Raw genomic sequence first — 19,780 nt, 5'->3', positions numbered from 1 at the left:
ATGCCCTCTACAGACCAGCAGATGTCAGCAGTACATATAACCAAGCCATCCTGTATGCATACATAAATATATCTTTCTCTCTCTTCCTTTCCTCTCCTATGCTTTTCTTCATTCAGATTTTCCTTCCTTTTGAATCGATTCTTTCCTTTTCACAGTATCTACTGTACCTTTCATATTGTATTTATTTTTTCAAGTCTTTACAGTGGCAAGACAATGCGATGTTTGCATATGTGGATCCAATTTATATCACTTAGACTATGTTTCTAGATGCATCCATTTACTTTAAAAGCCTCAAATTTGTCTTTTAATAGCTCAGTAATACTACACTGTGTAAAAATTCCACACCTACTTTTACCCATTCCTCACTTTATGGGGTTATACTACTTTGGCTAGGATGTTATATCTGTTGTAGTCAGTTATTCTTTTTTCCATAACAATACCAGAAAGCTGTGGGATAATAACCTCATCCCATCCCAGCACCAAGGACAGGTATTGAGCTAGATAGATGCCAACATATCACTTTTAGTTAACTGGTAATTAAGGATCTTGGAACAGAAACCTGCTACATATGGCAGATAGTGCTGTAGAACAGACTATTCCTAGAGAGGGCTTGAGAGTAGTGATGCAGCTACCTATTACGAATCTTAGAAGGACCAACACAGAAAACAAAATAATAAAAGGAAATAGAAAACGACAAGATACAGAGGCAAAATGCAATCTCAGACCTCCAGCCCAAGCAGCACAAGAGACAACAAGTTACAAGAAACAGAAGACACACAACTGTAATTTCTGAAATAATAGCAACCATAGTAAAGAACAAGCTCATGAGGCTATAGAGGAAATCAGATCAGAAATAATTTCTCAGGCTAAAGAAAAATGGAAATGTTGAAATTGACAAAGGAATTGCTCAACAAATCTACAGGAGATATAGATAGAAAAGACGATGATAGGAAAATGATGGAAATTGTGAACAAGTAATGTAGGAAAGACATAGAATGCATAAAATCGGTTCAAATAGATGTACAGGAAATTATAAATGTGATGGAAAAGGTGGAAGAACTACTTAAATAAAACCAAAGACAGACTTTCAGACCTCAAAGACAGGATCGAAGCTATTGATCATGAAAGGAATGATCTCTTGAAAATAGCAAAAGATCAGAAAATAACAATTCAACAGCTTCAAAATGATGCAAAGAAAAAGAACATGGGACTAATTAGTGTCAATAAAAAATGAGGAGGCAACTCAAATAATATAAAAAAACTATTTTCTGAATAGAACAAAACTTGTCAAGTTTGTGAAAAGAACCTTTCGTACAGTTTAGTGAGACATATAGAACTTCACTTAACATAATCAAAATAAACCTATACCCAAACATTAATCAAAATCCCAGAAATTCAGCACAAGAACAGAATATTAGAGAAATGTAACACATCGCCTACAAAGGGAAGCCCATCAGAATCTAGGCAGACTTCTCAGCACAAACCCTCAAGTGAAGAAGAGCTTGAAGTGAAGTGTCTCAAGTTCCCTACCTCCCCAAAACTCCACAACTTCCAACCTAGATGAATGTAACATGCGAAACTTATCTTTCAAAATTAATAGAGAAATAAGATACTTCTATGACAAAGAAGAACTGAAGAAATTCAAGATCACAAAGCCATTCCTACAAAGAGTATCAAATGATATTCTAGACAGAGATAAAAATGACCACAATTCCAAGACGAACAGCAGAAAGAAACAACCAAGCAGGGCATGCAAACAAACAGAGGAAAAAAGCAGAGGATCAACAGCAAGGAAATAACATGACAAACAAAAGCTAATACATATCAGTTATAGCCATCAATGTGAATGGCCTCTATTCACCAATCAAATAAAACAAACTGGCAGAATGGATAAAAACACAAAATCCAACTATATGTGTATACAAGAGATACGTTTAACACAAAAAGAATCTTATAGACTGGGAGTCAACAGATGGAAAATAGTATTGCATGCAACAGAAACCTAAAACAAAGCAGTGGTTGCTATTTTGTTTGCAGACCATGTGAACTTCAAACCAAGAATGATCAGAAGATAAAGAAGCACGCCTGTGCACAAACTGACTTACTAGGCATTTATAGAGTATTTCCTCCAAAACATCAGAATACACATTCTTCTTGGCTGCTCACAGGATGTTCTCTAAGACAGATCATGTGCTAGCCCATAGAACATGCTTAAGTAAGTGCAAAAGAATTCAAATAATGTCATGTACATTATCTGATCATAGTGAAATGAAGCTAGAAATTATTGACAAAGAAACTGCAAAATTTCCATAAACACATGGAAATTAAATAACACCCTCCTAAGCAAGCAATAGGTCACAGATGAAATTAAAGAAGAAATTAGACAGTATCTATAATAAAATAAAAATGCTAATGCAACATACTGGAACCTGTGGGACACAATGAAAGCAGTCTTCAGAGAAAAATGTATAGCAGTGAATTCTCATATGAGGAAAACAGAAGGAGCACAAATAAATAACCTAATGTGGCACATCAAGCTTCTAAAAAAGGAAGAGCAAGTCAAGCCCAAAGCCCACACAAGATTAGGGCATAGATTAATACAGTTAATACCAAGAAAATAATACAAAGTTTAATGAATTGAAAAGTTGGTTATTTGAAAAAAAAAATTGGCCAGCGATATAGCTCAGGTTCATAATTGCTGGGAGGGCAAGTGCCATGTCTTGATCTTGATCCCTAGTACCAGAAATAAATAAATAAATAAATAAATAAACAAACAAACAAAATTGATTAACCTCTAGTCAACCTTTTCAACAAAAGGAAAGGAAAAAAACCTCAAATTCATGAAAGAAGGGATAAAAAAGGATCAAATCACTACAGATACTGTGGAAAGTCAGAAGACCATCAACACCTACTTCAAAAATGTTTACTCACATGGAATAAAAACACAGAAGATTGAAACTGTCTCATTGCTATATTTTAATCAATAAAACTTTGAAAAGAAAAAAAAACACAGAAGAAATGGGCAGATTCATAGAAACATATGAATTACCAAGGCTGAGTCAAGAAGATATACAAATTGTGAATAACCCCGTATCAGTTAATAAAATTGAAAACAGAATTGAAAACTTAACAACAAAGAAAAGCCCAGGTCCCGATGAACTCACGGTTGAATTCTACAAGAAATTTAGAGAAGATCTAATGGTAATACTCTTCAAATCTTTGATGAAATTGAAAAGGAAGCAATTCTCCGTAACTCATTCCTGGATGCTAATATTACCGTGATAGGAAAACCGGAGAAAAACCCAACAAAAATGAGACCTGCAGGCCCATCACCCTAATGGACATAGATACAAAATTCTTCAATAAAGTATTGGCAAGCAGAATGTAACAAATCACCCAGAAGATTATGCACCACAACCAAGTGGGATTCATCCCAGGAATGCAAGGATGGTTCATCGTATGCAAATCAATACACATAGTATATCATATTAACAGAGCCAAAGATAAAGATCACATCATCTTCTCAATAGATACAAAAAAAAACCCCTTCCTTTTGACAAAGTCCAACACTCATTCATGATAAAAGAAAATTAGAATAGGTGATTTTTACTTCAACCTGATAAAAACTGTGTATTACAAACCAATAGCCACTAAACAGACAAAAACTAAAAGTATTTACTCTAAAATCAGGAACAAGGCAAGATTGTCCGCTATTCAAAGTAGTTCTGAAAAATCTATCCAGAACAATAGAAAAGAGAGAGAAATGAAATGAATAGGAATAGAAAGGGAAGAAGTTAAATTATTATTTGATGAAGACATGATACTATACATAGATGACCCCAAAAACTCAACCTAAAACTTTACAGAATTAAAAATCAAATTATGTCGCATAGCTGGGTACAAAGTCAATACTCAAAAGTCAATAATATTCCTACCAAAAAAAAAAAAAACTCACTGAGAAAAAAATTAGGGAAGCCATACCTTTTACAATAGCATAGATAACAAACACTTAGAATTCAATCTAATGCAACAAATAATACTTTTTTAACAGACAATACAATAGTAACCAGGAAATTAAAAAGCATCTCAATAGATAATCAGTTGTTAATAAAAAATATTCAAAATTAAATATTGCTTCTATTTCCTTTGTAAATCTTTAGCACAAGGCACTTAAAGTATCTGATTCACTATAATTCTGGCTTGTGTCTATTTTTCTGTTGGCATTAAAAACAATTTCCAATAAATATTTTTCACATTCAGTGAAAATCTGACTTTGGCCAACTAGAAAATGTTACAACGCAGAATGAAGTGACCATGCATCCCTGACTACCTGGGAAATCTCTCTTTTTTTGTTCTTATTACTTTTTGGAAATACAAATATCCTTAACACTTTTTAAAGGGCTTTTGAAGAGGGGAATCTCTGCATTGGTAGTTAGAAGATTTATCCTGATATGTAAAACCTGTTCTGGAATGAAGATCTGGGAAATGCATGCAAAGGTTTAATCACATACATTTTCTGAGATTAAGGTAGCCACATAATCAGCAAACAGTGTTACTTTTTCCTTCCGGACACCCATTTAGATTACATTCCCATCCTACCTTGGTGCTGGGATTCTAAACAATGGAATATACAGAGATATGGAGCATTCTGGCCCAGGCAACTCTTGCATAAAACTTTCCATACTTCTTCATTTTCTTGGAAAATATGAAAACTGATTGTATACTTTGCCTTAATCCACCACTCAAAAAATCCCACACTGCCTCTTGATTCATTTGTATGGATAGTAAGTAGTTTTGGTCAGCTCCTTTCACCTGGTTTTAATCATGCTTGCTGCTAATACAGGATTTTGCTGTTAGGAGAAAGACGAACGGAGGCAATATTGTAAGAGGCCATTCACATGCATTTCTTATATTTGTGTAAAAATTGTGAGCAGAAGCATTATAGCTCTGCTCTAGGCTAACTGTTAAGGGTGCCTGTAGAACAAATCAAATGTATTACTCACATGAGCAGATTTATTTACTGTCCAGAAGAATGAAGGTAATGTTTCCTTCTGGTTCATAGGTAAACAGGTTCGGTTGTGGATCACTGAAAAGATTAATATGTCTCAAGTTTAAGGTTCCTTGTTTGTGACACAATCCAGTGCACATGCAACACTCACGTAGGTCCATTGCATTCCCTATGGACTTAGGAGAAAAGGAAAGCAAGTGCTATCTTGGCCCATTTGCTATAACAGCATGCCTTGGACTGAGAGACTTATACGTGTGTATTTATTTCTTATATTCCCAAGTCCAGAAAGCCCAAGATCCAGTGGTTGACAGATCAGGGCCGAGTGAGGGATTTCTCTCTGGTTCACAGATGACACCTTACAGTGTCCTCAGATTGTGGAATGGGTCAGAGAGATCTTTGGGATCTATTAAATAATGACAGTCCTATTCATGATTACTAGAGCTATGCCCCACCTTTTAGTAGCATCGCCTTAGATTAAGATGTGAATATGTGAATCTGCGGGGAACATAAACACTCAGACCATAGCATACATGGACCTGAACCTCATAATGTCTACTGTGATGTCAACAGGAGAGTCTTTGTCTGAGGCCTATCTTTTGTTAGCATCCATTCAACTGTGTCACACTAACTCGTTAGCAGCACAAAACCAGGCCCTTCACAGTTCTTGATAACATTAGTTGAGGGCAATTTGGATGTATCTACGCATTCTTAAAATCCTCTGATATTGTAATTTCACACATAGAGAGCTTAGCTGTAGAAAATGTTGTGCAAGTATATTCAGATATGAAGCTATATTCTTCAGGTCTGTATCTAGCATAAAATTTTGAGAAATCTGAGTATTCATCAATAGAAATGTACTCGATCCATATTCTGTAACCAGAGTCCAGTCCATATTCTATTCTACAATCTTCCAATTACAAATTCAGGAGCTCTCTTTGTGCTGACATAAAGCTGTTTGTATAATTCATTTTCCATGGCTAAAAACATAAATTATAAAAGATAACAATGATAAAGATAAAAGACTTTTCAATTAGTTTTCTTCATGCATTTACTTACTCAACATGTACTGAGCATCCTGTCTGTGCCAGGATAGATGTCAGTGTATTATAGATACCCCTAACCAGGTCGTATTCTGGAGAAGCCAGATGAAGGAAACAATAAAAACAACAAATATGATTATTACAGGATCTTCAAGGAAATTTTTAAAAGTAATTTGATACAAATACATGGACAGAACTCTATATGGGTAGAAGAAAGAATGCAGTTTTAGCGGAGGTTACTGAGGGCATGACATTTGTATTAAAGCCTCAAGTTTAAGAGTAAGTCACCAAGGAGCAATCTGAGGGAGGCACATTGAAGGCATAGACCTGGGACGGATAAGAGGGTTTTTTTTTTTTTTTTTTTTTTAACGTGTAGGGACCAAGACAAATGCTATGACAGCAGATATTGATCAAGGGGGAGGATGATAACGCTATGGGCTGTAGAGCCATGTTACGATACTTGGATACAGTATCAGACCGCTTCAGAGCAGTGATAGGATCTGATTTTCTTACATAAAGGATCATTCTGACTGCTGTATGAAAAATGAACTTTAAGCTATTCTCTCTCTCTCTTTCCCTCTCTGTCTCTCTCTGTCTCTCTCTCTGTCTCTCTCTCTCTATCTCTCTCTCTGTCTCTCTCTCTCTTGCTCTCTCTCTCTCCCCCCTCATATAGATATCGAATACATATGTACATGAATAATGAATACATAGGCACATGTATACATTTCATGTGAAATTTCAAATATTTTTTAGATGTATTTGACACAGGGTCTGACTATGTAGTGCAGACTCATAGTGATCCTCCTGTTTTCAGCCTCCTCAGAGCTGGGATTATAGGGGTGCGTCACCACACCTGGTGTGCGTGGCCAGTCCAGCGTGCATGGGTGTGGGGCCAGCATGGCATGTAATGCTGGGGATTGGACCTTGGCCCTGGTGCTTGCCTAAGCAGGCACTTAGTCCACCAAGCTATCTTGATGGCCTGAAAATTTCAAACATTAAAGAAGCAACAGCTCAAAGTTTGGAGAGAGTTGGGGAAACTTTACTAGTTATTTGTCATAAACAATTAAGCAAAAACATTTTGCTCATTAGTAAGATGACAAAGGACACAATATCTAGAGCCAGTTTTGTAGAATTTCTTAATTCTACAAAATAAAATTTTGTTCCCAAGATATTTTAAAATTTTCTTCCCAAGATATTTTAAAATTCTCTGAAAACTTTTGAACCTATTTACTTAATTTATATTTTTTATCACCAGAGTTGACAGCATGAGCATGTATAGAAGATAATGGTGTTTATAGGCACTCACACGTTAAGATTCCTTGGTTTGTGATATATGCATGTTAATCACCATTTCATGAGGTTAAGTGAAAAATAGGAAATATCAGAAAATATAAGTATGGAATTTTACTTTAAATAAGCTGCAAAGTGAAAGCCAAACAGGCACATACTACGAGCAGGCCCAGGAAACACTCACGAGATCTCCTTGTAAGCTCTGGCAACAATGGTCTGAAGGGCAAGATTCCTTGCAAGTGAAAGCTTAGAAGGCTGAAAACTAAAAATTCAATGTTTTTGTTACTGTTGGTAACTAAAGAACTCCATATCTATGTCTATCTTCTTTCATAAATGTACAATTCTATCAACTCACTTTTATGGGCACTTTCCACAACCCATCTTTCACTTTGATAACTTAATTATAATGGAACATAAAATTCTGTAATGATGCTGGAACCTGCTCTCCAAAAACACTACTCTAGAGCACCTGTTTTCTCGAGGTGCTTGGGTATCAATTAAAAGTCTTGCTCATGTATTTGTTCAATTTTTACTAACTCAAACAAAGTCATATGTTGGGTTAACAATATCCTTTAGTTATTGCAGACTGATCAACAGTGTAGTCTTCCAAATAAGTGCATGGTGAAGGCTACTGCAATATTTTCAGGGCTCCAGGAAGACCAAAACCCTCCCACAGAATCTGAGCTTTTCTCCAGGCTAAGACCAAGAAGACCATTTCTGGGTGACCTTTATTTAGTTAGCTATCAGAAGGGAGGGAACTATTCTAGAAGGGTAAGAACCACTCAAGCACTTCTCCAAGTAAGGTATAAAGTTAATCTACCCAGAAGGGAGATGCCTGAGGCTACAGGCTTTATTTAGTTGAGGTTGGAGCCAGGTGTCCTTGACTATGACCTTGTTCTGTGGTTGAGGCCTCACAGCTTCACTCACCATTATAGGTCTCAGGAGGGAAGTGACTCACAAAGGTTCATCAATATGAGTGCACTGCCCATCTCCAGACAAGGGGAATAGGCATCGGACAGACTCACAAGTAAACAATGAAAGCCACCTGGATAAGTGAAATCCTGCTCAGGGCCACTTTATAGGAGTCTCCATCAGTCGTACGTATGGCCCTTCCCTCTCTAGTCTCCCTCCTGAATTAGTGACTTATCAGGAGAGCATGACATGATCTTCACTTTAAGCAACGTATTAGCAAAAGCTAACTCAAAAGAAATCTCTACTACATTATATGAAAGTAACTGGATAATCAATGAAGGTTAAATGGTGCACCCAGTATGTGTTGGGAACTATCGGCCAATTAAATGATAAGCTCACTTAGTTCTATAAAGCTTCTCTTATTTTGTTTCTCTTACAGTATTGTGGAGAAAACTAAGCAGTTATAACTTGAAATCCTGGAATTTATTCATGGATTCATTATAAAAACTATAGACCACCTTTTTATGTACCAAGCATCATGTAGAATGAATAAAATATATTTTTATTTGTATTTTTTCTAGCATCTAATCATCTTTTGTTTGGTTTTCCATCATGTTAGACATGCCCTACTTACTTTTAAAAAATTTATAGGTCTTCAAAATGTATCACAAAATTATATTTTCCTCCAAGGCTTGCATTTGACTTTGGCTTGGCTGTTTGGAATTCATGGAGATTGGCGTTGCATTTGAAGAGCATACTTCTTGTTGTTTTAGGCAGAGTGATTTATAACAGTATGTGGAGATGTCTGATTTTTGACATGTTTAACACCGATGAATTAGGTGAAGCATTTCTCAATCAGGAGCTTCTCCTCAAGCTTTCTTTTGAGTTTAGGTCCAAGCTCTCTCAAGTGAGAGAAGAGATGTAGGAGCAGGTAAATAAAATATGAGATGAACAAAGTATGTTTCTTGGGCTACATAAAACTACTTACATCTCGACTGTGGCCACTGCAGCCTGCTGTCTTTCAAACACACTGGCCTGCCTTTTGGTGACTTTGTAGGGGATAAAGAAGAGAACTATGGGTCTCATCTGTTTAAGATTTTCCTTACTACTTCTCTCCCCATGGCTCTAAACTGTACGTAACTGAAAAATCCACAGCCAGTTTGTGGACTTTGCCAGACAGTCTGTATAATTCCCTTGACTAACGTCAAGAATACTGCCTAAATTCATTTACTAGAAGTGCTATTATTTAAATGTAAATTGTTTCCTATGGATTCCTATGTTAAACATTTGGTACCTAGTACAGTGATATTCATGAGGGTTGAGGGAACCTGGAGAGATGATTGGGTGGCTGGTCCTAACACCACCAATGAATTAACAAGTTGATACATTTATAATTTTTTAAAAATGTGTGTAATTGGTACAGGGTCTCACTAGCCACCTCAGACTCCCAGTGATCCTCCTATTTGAGCCTCCTCAGCGCTGGGATTACAAGCATGTGCTACCACGCCTGGTTTCCGTGGCTGGCTCGATGGGTCTGGGGTTGGGCCAGCATGGCATGTGGTACCAGGGATCAAACCTCGGTCCTTGTGTTTGCCAGGCAGGTGCTAGACTGCTGAGCTATCTCCCTGGCCTGAGATTTATAATGTAACAGCATTACTTGGAGGTGGTAGAAACAGAAAGTGAGTCTTTGTTAAGGGGAGTGTGTTCTGGGGTTATGAGTTTAGAACTAAACTGCTCCCTGGGCTCTCAGGTGCCTTCCTTCCCACCCTCCCTCCTCCTCCTTCTCCTCCTCTTCCTTCTCCTCCTCCTCTTCCTCTTCCTCCTTCACTTTCTTCTTTCTTTTTCTCTCTCCCCCCCTCCCTCTCCCCACCTTTCTCTCTTTCTCTTTGGCTACCAGGAGCAAAGCTTACCCCCACCACGTGCTCCCATAGTGATGTTTTGGCTCACCAAGCCTAAAAAATGATAGACCATGAAGACTATGGACTGAAATCTCCGAAAGTATGAGCCAAACAAATATTTTGCCCCTTAAATTGTTATGCACAGTTATTTAGTCACAGTGACTAACAGCTAACTAACATAGCAAATCACTTATTTGGGTTTTTGCAGGTGATCTTCCCATAGGATCTAAAACATTTTCATACAAAACCTTTCTTTATTTTGTGCTTTCCACTAATGGTTAGAGAAGGCTGATATTCATAAATGACTTTTTCTGAGATACTGACACTACTCTCTGTGACTTTCTTAATTTAGAGAAAATAGGGGGCTTTTCTCTTATCTTACACAGCACTAGATACCCATTTTACTTCAGTTCTTGAAGGCACCTTCATGATGATTTCTATAAAGAAATGTGTCTTAGCCAGGCATAGTGGCTCACGACTCTAATCCAAGCATGCAGGAGGCTGAATCATGAGTATCTTGAGAGTTTGAGAACAACCTAGGCTACAAAGTGAACTCAAGGCCAGCCTGAGAAGCATAGTGAGACCCTGTCTCAATAACAAAACAGAAAAAGTATCTTAAATTTCAAGTGCCTCCTGATCACTTGAGGTGACTGTGCAGGTCACAGATTTAGATTCATCCCCACCAGAGGTTGTTACCTCGTGAATGTGGGGAACCCCCCAACACTGCTCTAAGCGGCTTAGTGCTCGGCACCCATGGCCACTTAATTCTCTGAGTAAGAGATTGCTGGGACCCCACACACTGGTGTGTCAGTCACAGCTTAGCTAGGATAACCACACATTTGTGAAAAACAACTTGGAGGAGCGCTGGTTTATTTTGGCTCATGGTTTCAGAGGATTTGGTCCACAGGTCCCTGGCTCTGTTGCTAAGAGGAGGCAGAAACTTCACAGTGAAAGAAAGCTGCCTAAGTGCCAGTTGTTTACAGGAATGATAACGCAAGCCACCTGCTCAGTATATGGAAACTTAGGGAGCACTTGGGGTACGATGTAGGTGCTCCTTGCCTGGCGGTAGCAGCTCTGGTTCCAGGTAGCCCTTGATGGGGCTGTTCAGAGGCAGCTCCTCCCAGGGAGCTCTCCCCAGACTCCACACTGTCTTCCAGAGTGTCTGTGAGCTCTGAGTGAACTGCTGGGCGAAGGCACTGAGCTGATGAGATGCACAGTGAGTACCCAAAGTTGGTACTTCTATCAGTGTTAACGCTTCGCTCATGTGCTGTGTCCTCTAGAGCCAACAGTGCTGGGGAACCACATGCTTTGTGCGCTGCCATCTCAAATCATCTAATTGGTCACATCATAATTGTTGCTGATGCTGTTGTTGTTATTAATCCCATTAATATAAGCTGATACGATGTTGTAAATTCTGTTTTTCTTTTCCCCAAGGGAAGTTTAGTCTGAGTGAAAAATCTTGTTTTCCCTTCCATTCTTAGGTCGAAGCCCCTTGTGATTCTAATGATTTGCCTTACAGTTTTTTGCATTTAAATGGTTAGAAGTTGTATAGGATTAGTGGAATTGCTAATCTCCTTTTCCAGGGAGAGAAAGGCTGACATTCACAGATCTGGATTAAAATATTATTTGAAAGACTTTCTTTGAAATTGCTTTTAATATATCACACTTATGTATTCACATTTGCAACTTTTTGCATTTGAGGTCTTGTGAGCTGATAGGAAATTACATATAATCTATAATGTATGTAATTCAAAATGCTGTAAATTCACATTTTAATATTATAAATTGTATGTAAATATATATACAGTATACAGGTGAATGCACTCTATAAAAAGGTCCTCCCACTGCTGTCTGATTATGAGTGCTGTGTTGGCAGTAGTTTTGTTCATCTGAGAGTTTTCCTACTGTGTAGGGGGCCATAGCTGAAGTTATTCAATCATTCTGAAGATTTCGTATGTCTAAAAGAGCCTTTTTGAGTTAGCATTTTAGAGGAATAATCAGGGCTGTGTTCATTCAATCAAATGACTATCTTCCTGGCAAACACCAAATCCAGCCCAATGGAGAAAAGAAGAAAAGAGAGAATTTCTGGTGTCAGAGAAAAAGGTGTGGGCCTGCCCCTTCATTTGTCATCATCACGGGGCAGCACAGGTCAGCGTCCATCATGCATGTGGAAGGAGGGAGCAAGAGAGGTGGGGCGGGGGGGGGACCTCGCTCCCTGTCCAGGGGATGCCATCTCTCACCACAGGCTGTGACTACAACCTAGTCTCAGCCCTTCGTCATTTCACCTTCCCTCTACACTGCTTAGCAATCATTTCCCCCAAAACAGGATCTAATCAGGCTGTGTTTCTAATAAATGCTTTCCCTTCGTTTCCTTTCTTACAGAATGTAGATTTAAGTTCTGTGCTGCGGGAGTCAGCCCATCATCTCGCCTTCTCACTGCACTTTTACACTGCGCTGTCTGTGAATGTTGGCGTCCCTCAAGATGCACAGGTCAGAACTGAGCCTCCCGCGTATGAACAGGAGGGCCCTCCGGAGGCTATTGGTGGATGAAAGTAGACACATGATGAAAGGGCGTAAGAACGCTGCATTGGTCACTTTTTGCTCTTGTAATAAGTAAGGACACAATACTAGGCTCTATCTTGGAGGCAAAGAACAGCCCTAACCAGATATCAAATTTTCTGGCCCCTTCCTCAGATTCCAGAACAGTGAGAAATCAGTTTCTGTCCTTAGCAGATTATACACCTAACTTATCATGTGATAACAACAAGAAGGAGCAAGCTGTGCGTCATGCCCTTGCCTATTGCCTCCACTCTAGGGCAACCAAACGAGCTGCTTGTGTCAAGCATGTCACACACCTGCACATTTTGTGTCTGTGTACAGTGTTCTTTCAAATTATAATCAACCTGGTCCTGCTCCCCTCTTGGTCTCTAGGACTGCAGTGCAGCTGCCTTCTGAAGTCCCCACAGCCATCCCCTACGTACCAAACTGTCTGCTTTCTTCCCCTGGACACTGGCGGCACTTTGCACAGAGCGGAGGTGCAGAAGCAGGCTGTCTGCATGCAGTGCCCTATCGGGGGCGGTCCCCGTATGCACAGCTCCACACACTGCTGAGGCGAGCACAGCTGTGAGGCCTCGAGGGTTTTGTGGCCCCTGAAGTGTCTGATAATGTAACTGACTACCATTTCTTAGTCTCTGAAGAAAAGACAGTGATAACTATGCCCAAGTGCACATAATGTGTGCCAAATGCCTGGCACACAAACTATCACTTAAAATTATTAGTGATAATTCCAACAATATAAAGTAAGTGAAGTTTTCATTGGGTAACTATAATGTAATTAGCATTTGCATCTTGGTGTTTCCAAAGAATCTCATTCATACAAACACACACACACACACACACACACACACACACACACGTGCACACACACACACAATTTGTAGCATCTAACACATATAGAAACTCAATAAAATCTTGTTAAATACCCACAGACCCACCATCATTTGTAATTTTGACATTTTTATTATCCATAAAGATTCAGCAAGCAAGAAATATGGAAGAATTTACTGTCCACCTGTTAACTGTCCACCCTGACAACCCCACCCTCCACACTGTCTCTCGATAGGACTTTGAGAATCTATAGATTTGAATCAATGCACAGTTATTATACTCAAGATATAATCTATCTACTAAAATTTTTCACATCACTTAAAGTGCTGATTGACATTTATGAGGATATTAATACAAAGTTGAATAAATTGGTAATAAACTGCCACTATGAGACTAAAATTGTGCATGAAGTCAGAAGCATTTAAAACTTGGCAGTATCTACCCTGTACTAACTGAAAACTGGAAAGGAAATTATCCTTTTGTCATTTGACATTTTGAAATCCATTGACCTTTATCTCACTTGCAACAGTATTATGGTTTTATTTTATGTGCTTTCTCTCTTCATTTCCAGCAGATTTTTCTTCTTCTTGATTTCTGGGAAATGGGATACACCTGCCTCTGGTCTCTCTGCTGCTCATTAGTATTCATGTTGTTCAGAGCAAATATTTGTCTAAAGTCCTAGAGCAGGGCATTAGGTAAGACACCATAGGTGTTGGCACAACGGCATCTGAATGTTTTCTGTCAGCACTTGACTACAAAAAGAGGGAAATTTTAAGTGAAGGAAGTGAAAGGAATTGAAAGTCTACAGGAGGAAAAAATGGAGGAAGGGTTGATGGGGATTAAAGGTAGAAGGAAGGACTTGTGTGATGTCACATAAGAACTGGTTTAGCATAGCACCTTGTTCTGTCTGTCAGCAAAAGGTAAGTGGAACTCCTGCCTGCAGGGTGCAGATACTGATGACCACAAGAAGGCCCACTCTCACTTCCGTGGCTGTGTACAGGTATACAGCACCTAATGGGTCTCAAGCACTGTGGCCCTCAGAGGCATACTGGAAAATCCTGGGCCCCTAGAATCAGAAGCAGGGATGCAGGCTGCTTTGCTGGTGCTCCAGAGCCTACCTGTTCCTCTTACCAACCATTTGGTCCATGCCTCTTCACACTGTTCTTGTAGGTAAAATTCTTTGTGATTTTGGCTGTAACTTGGACAGCCAATGACTTCTTTTCTTCTTACCCTTGGTCTAGAATTATATTCCTGCCTTATCCTCCTCATCCATGAATTTCTTCCTGTTTTACAATATCTTCCCGATTTCCATTCAGCAGAGTCTTTGTCCTCTGAACCTGCACACTTCATTCTGTGTGAATTAGACAGAGCCTGCTGTGCAGTAGCTTGAGCTGATGCAGCCCTCTAATCCTACTTCATCCCCACAGACTATAGGGCTGTCTTCCACTTCATAGTTTTGCTTTGCTAAATTTGAGAACTTTCATCCCTGAGAAAAGGAGAGTTTCCTTTCTTGCAAAAACGTGTCCCATATTCCACATAGAATTAGAGCAGAAAGTTTAGACATCAGTGCAAAATAGACTTCAGGAGCCAGCGGCCAGGCCCACCACTTAAGTAAACTGGTGCTGATTTATTTTGCTGCTCATCTCTTAGTTTCTGGTGTGTGTGAGGTGCCTGAAACCTTCCATGAATTCGTGCACTCACTGAATTCTGTCAGCAGATTTCTTTTTCCTGTTTTTCATGCCTGCAAAAGATTAGACTTGAGGATAACCTTTAGATTTCAAATCTAAACTCTGTTTTCCAATCCACCTTCACCAGAGAGCTCTATCTATATTGGATGCAATAGAGCCTCAGATAAGATTTTAATTAACACAATGGATATTGGACTTGAATCCCAATTGGTTGTTTGGGATATTTTCATTAATTAGGAGATTTGAAAGAATACAGATGATTGATTAGTATTTGCATACTCCAAATTTAGTAACCTACTATGTGCATATAATTGCAGCAGGCAAAATATTTTGAGGCCTATAAAATTTAAAAAGTAAGTAGGAATAAAAAGACTAAAATTGAGGCTGGAAAGATGGCTCAATGGAATAAGCACTTCCCTGGCAAGTGTAAGGGCCTGAGTTCAATCCCTGGCTCCACCAAAAAAAAAAAAAAGTAAGTAGGGTATGTCTATCATGATTGAAAACCAAACAAAAGATGATTAGCAGCTAGAAAAGATATAAATAAAAATACATTTTGTTCATTCTATGTCATCCCTGGTACATAAAAATGTGGTCTATAGTTTTTGTAGTGAATCCATGAGTAAATTCCAGAATTGTCAACTTTTCACTAGTTTCCTCTATAATACTGTAAGAAAACAAAATCAGTGAAGCTTTACAGAATTAACTGAACTTATCTGGACATGGTGGCTCATGCCTGTAAGCCCAGTGCTGGGAGGCTGAAAACAGGAGGATTGACTGTGAGTCTGAGCTGCATAGGGAGACCCTATACCAAACACATTAAAAAAAATAGAATAACTGAACTTATCATTTAATTGGCCAGTGATTCCCAACACATGCTGAATGTAACATTCAACTTTCATTGATTATCTGGTTACTTTCATATAAGGTAGTTGAGATTTTCTTTTTGAATCAGCTTTTGTTAATATATTACCTAAATGAAGATTGTGTCATGCTCTCCTGATAAGACACAAACGCAGGTGAGCTATTAATGAGAGAAGGGCCACATGTATGACTGATGGAGACTCTCCTACAAAGCAGCTCTAAAGGAGACTTAAATTAACCCATTGGTTTTCCGTGCCTACTTGTGGTCTGTTCCATGTGTAGGTTCCATGTCTGGAGATAAGCAGTGGACTCTAGTAAGTGAACCTTTGTGAGTCACTTCCCTCCCAAGACCTGTAATGGTGAGTGAAGCTGTGAAGCCTCAAAGGATAATACAAGTCATAGTCAAGGGCACCTGGCTCCAACCTCAACCAAATAAAGAATGTAGCCTCAGACATGTCATTTCTGGGTGGATTAACTTAATACCTTACTTGGAGAAGTACTTGAGTGATTCTTATTCTTCTGGATTATTCCTCTCCCTTCTTCTGATAACTAAATAAAGGTCACCCAGAGAAGGTCTTCTTGGTTTTAGTCTGGGGAAAATCTCAGATTCTGTGGGAGGCTTTTGGTTTGCCTGGAGCTCTGAAACCATTCCATTTACCTCTTTATTTAGCCTTCTTGATACACCCATTTGGGAGATTTCATACCTGGTCAGCTCACAATAAGAACTGGGGAGATGGCTCAGTGGCTTGAGTTCAATTCCTGGTTCTACAAAAAAAGAAAAAAAAAAAGAAAAAAAAAAAAGTAAGTAGAAGATACCATTAACTTGATAACATGTATGATCTCTGAGATTTCCAGCAATTTATAATGCAGAATACGTACTCAGTAAAGAATTTTTGACAATTCAATGATTGATAATCTGAAATAAGAGGAAATTGCTCATTTTACAACTTCCAGAGGTCTCAATTTTTTGTACGCGCGCGCGCGCGCGCGCGCGCGCGTGTGTGTGTGTGTGTGTGTGTTTGTTTGTTTGTTTCTATGAACTATTGCTCTAGGTCTGAGAAAAATTGTAAATGCATTCTATGCAATTTAATTTGTCCATTCTAATTTTTCATGTGGAGCTGGTCTTTGTTAATTTTTCTTACCTAAGAAACTATATTAGGATGTGGGATGCAGTGTTCATTTTGAATTGATGAGTAAGTTCAGGGTATGGAACTTGAATTATGGTATGTATTAGTTATGTGATATAGAACAAATTATTCACCACATCCAGGTTAAAATAGGCAATGCTGATAAAGTTTTCATAATATTGCTTAGATTTAAAAAAATGTTAACCAATATTATTATGAATATGTAGGCTACTTTTATTTGAATTTCTAATGAATAGCCTGACTTTTCTCATATACAGTAAATATCTGCATTGTCCTAATGCATTTTTATTGTTGTTCTATAAATATAGGCCATAATAATAGTTTTTTCAATGAAAGGCAATTCTATGGGTCTCTAATGTTCATGTTTTTCATTAATGTCCTGTCTCTAAGTGTATGGTGAAAAAAAATCCACAAGTTACTGCTTTGTTTGTCCAGAGCCAACAATGAGTTGCATCATGAGTCTGAGAGTACCACTAGGATAGTAGATGTCAGAGAGAGGGCATTACACTGAAGCTAACGGTCTTCACTAATAGTAAAAGACGTGTGCCCCGTGTACTGATGGAAGACCTCCTACAGTAAAATAGGAGCTGTTCATCAGCTGAATCTTTCAGGTATCATTTAATTTGAGAAGTGGGAGGAATTAAATTGTTCTAGGAAGGGCACTGAATATCCCATTGAAGGTAATGGGATGAAATATTGATTTCATTTAGGGTTGCATGCAGACCAAGTTATACCGTATTCTGGAAGCCTGGGCAAGCAGCACAAGACTTTCTATATTTCTTTATCTTGTAAAGCTAAGGCATTGTCTCTCTTGGCTACCACTGGAGGATGCCAACAGCAAGGAGACAATATTTAAAAGAAATGTTTTAAAGGATATGTGGCTAAAGTTATAGCCAATTACAGTAGAAAAAAGAATTATATATGAGACTCTGAAGATGTGAGAACTGGTCATAATTTGGGATAAGGAGGTTAATACATTTGGACCTCAAAATCTAATGAGGTGACAAGGAGTTTCTATTTGAACTATGGATGTTAAAGTACATGCCAAAGTAAATTATATACATATATAGTTTTACGATTCTGTTGTAACTACAAAGAGTCAATCTGCATTTAAGAAGAGAAAAACAAGTCCAGGTTAATGAAAGTACCAGACTCAAATGTTTTCTATGTTACTTGGAGGAAAGAGAAAGTATATTGTTGCATTTTTGGTTTGGATAAAGTTTGTCCTCCGATGTCATGGACTGGAAGCCTGGTCTCCCAGGTGGCAGCATTAGAAGATGATGTGGAATCTTTAAAAATAGGTAGTACCTAGTGGGAGGTCCTCAGGTACAATGGAGAAGTGACTCCAGAAGAGATTAAGGCTTTCCTCTGGTGAGACTTTCCTGAGGTCTCATGAGAAGATGGACGTGTTACGAAAGCCAGAGCCTAGCACGAACAGTCTCTCCTGGCTTCCACTTTGGAGCTCTGATCTTTTCCTCACACGTACTCACGGTTGTGATGCCCTCCTGTCTGCATGAAGTTTTGACCAGATCCTAGCCAATGGTGGCACTGATATTCCATTAACTGTCTGCTTAATGAATCTTTTAAAAGCTAGCCTGCAGGTATGTCACTACAGTAACAAAAATGAGTTAATGCTGCAGTTACATCCTTTGGTGCTAACATTAATGAAGAACTGTGAATCCTTAATATTCTTGTTTGCAGACTTGGAATGATAATATGTATTTCTTAGAGTGCTTGTGATTATGGGGACTGAAGGACACCTGTAAAGCATTAGTATGTTAAAGGAGTGCAATTATTTGTTGTTCCTCTCATATCAGAAAACGTGGATTGGTACGATACCACATTCCTCAGTACATTGGCACAAAGTGTCCTCGGTGAAATTAATGTAGTCCTATAGGTTGAGAGAAAAATTATGGAAAGAAATCCTACAAGGTCTTCGGGTAGCATTTTCTCTTAGCCTTGAAAAGACGGAAAGCTATTATGGGTTGTTTGAGCTTTTCCTATCCTGTCCATTCAAGTTACTCTCCCATGGAATGACACTGGAAGAAGACTGGCAAAGCTATAGTTCTGTCACTATATCATTAGTACTTCATCTTTGTGCTTTCTGTATACATTATGTTGTATTAAAAAGCATAAACATCTTGGTTTATACTTGTGTTAAAGGATATTCCATTGCTTTCTAATTTAGTGCAAAATTTAGGGACCAACTAGGAAAAACAGTAAAAATTTCAATATATTAACAAAGAAGGCTAATATTTGCCATCTAGAATCTTCCTAAATGAACCACACAAGCTTTTCTTTTGCACCACCAGTCTCAACTTGTTTTCTGAATCATAGTCACTCTTCCTTCTCTCTCAGTCTACCTTCTTGCACGCACAGAAACTCACAGTGAAAGCTTTAGGGACACAGTGAGAATCCCAGTGGGAAGAACAAAGTGGGTAAGAGTTTAATTTTTCCAAGGGAGGCTCATTTTTCTTCTCCTCTTTCAAGCCTGGGTTTGTAATGATACAGATTTTTAGTACTTGCCTTTTTGGAACTCTCTTGAATG

This window comes from Octodon degus, unplaced genomic scaffold, assembly GCF_000260255.1.
Source record: "Octodon degus isolate 3935 unplaced genomic scaffold, OctDeg1.0 scaffold00014, whole genome shotgun sequence".
In the NCBI taxonomy this organism is placed as follows: domain Eukaryota; kingdom Metazoa; phylum Chordata; class Mammalia; order Rodentia; family Octodontidae; genus Octodon; species Octodon degus.
Note: the sequence above shows the minus strand (reverse complement) of the source record.